This window comes from Eumetopias jubatus, unplaced genomic scaffold, assembly GCF_037043125.1.
Source record: "Eumetopias jubatus isolate StellerSeaLion01/CBP00866 unplaced genomic scaffold, mEumJub1_p1.0 scaffold_13, whole genome shotgun sequence".
Lineage (NCBI taxonomy): Eukaryota > Metazoa > Chordata > Mammalia > Carnivora > Otariidae > Eumetopias > Eumetopias jubatus.
In genome coordinates this window covers 112,909,752-112,911,152 of record NW_028274819.1, presented here as the reverse complement: position 1 = coordinate 112,911,152, position 1,401 = coordinate 112,909,752, and positions in this window count along the sequence as shown.

Here is a 1,401-nt window from a genome sequence, read left to right as displayed (position 1 = left end):
TTGCAAAGGAGTAAGATGGAGTGCAGCCCTCGAAGACCTTCTGATCTAGTGAAGAGGAGCGGACTAAAAATCCACTGCACCAAAGAGGACTAGACGCTGGGAGAGAAGCCTCCATGAGGCCCAGAGGGGTCCTGGGGCCCAGAGGCCCGGGGCGCGCGGAGAGGCTGGGACCCAGAAAGCTTCCCGGGGGCGGGGGAATAGCGGGTAAAGGGCCCAGAGGAGGCTCCGAGCAGAAGGTCAAGGTCAGGGCTGTGCATTTCATCAAAGGGCGGGGTGCCGCAGCCGCGGGAAAACAGGGCCCGCGCCTGCGGGGTGGCGGCAGGAGTGGAGCAGAGGAACACACAGCCACGCCTGAGCTGGGTCCGAGGGCCGCGGTAGGCCGCACGGTTTGCCGGCGAAGAGAAGGTGCGTTCCAAGCACCTGTAAGACATGGGGCGTCGATCAAAGACCCGGTGACCGACGCGCTTCTGGCGGCCGCGTTCTCCCCGAAGGGACTCCGTCAAGGGCCGTGTTACCGATAAGGGGAGGAAGGGGTCCTGGCTGCCCCCCACTATGTCAGGCGAGTCGGCTAGCCTGCGATTGTCCCTGGAGGCTCGGGGGCAGGCGGGGGACGACTGTCCCAGGGAAGGGGTGCGGCGTCCCTGCAGCGTCCGACCCCGCACCGAGTCCCTCGTTGGCCTGACTCGGGATTTGCTTTCCTGGGGGAGAGCAGAGAGGGTGGCTTCACCGGGCGCGCTCCTCTTCCATCCGAAAAAGGTCTGTTATTGTGTAGCCGGCACAGCCCTCGCGGGGGGGCGCCGTGGGGGCAGGGCGCAGCCCCTGCTGTCCCGGGCCGTCCTTACGGGCGCGGGGGGCCGGCGCGGACGCGCAGGAGGGGCCCAGGCCGCGGCCCGCGCAAACTCCGCGGACTGACGGCCTTTACGGAAAAGTCCTGGACTGCTCTTCGGGGCCACCGTGCCCTCACCCGGGGAATTTCGGGAAGGGGCCTGAGTGCCTTAGCTACGGAGTGCGGGGCTACGCCAGTACTGGGTGGGGCTCTGGCCTGATTGCCAGGACCGAGGTCAGCCGGGAGGCGGCTCGCGGATTTTCCGTCCTTCCAGCGCAAATGCTCCGGGAGGCCACTGCCATCTGGTGGCCGGATGAGGAAGCACACCGGACTGTCCCCGCTCCCCAGCCGTGGTCCCCGTGCGGTTGTTATGGACCTTGGAAAGTGTCTCCCCGAGTTCCCCCATCTCGCTCCTGCCCAGGGGCGGTCTCTGCTGTTCGTCCCTTGAGCATCACTGAGGAAAGGTCTATAGATATCTAAGCATATATACAATTTAGCCTTTCTAAAAGAAAAAAATAGGCGCATATTATATATTTTTTAAAAAATTATTTATTTGATAGAGAGACAGAGTGTGA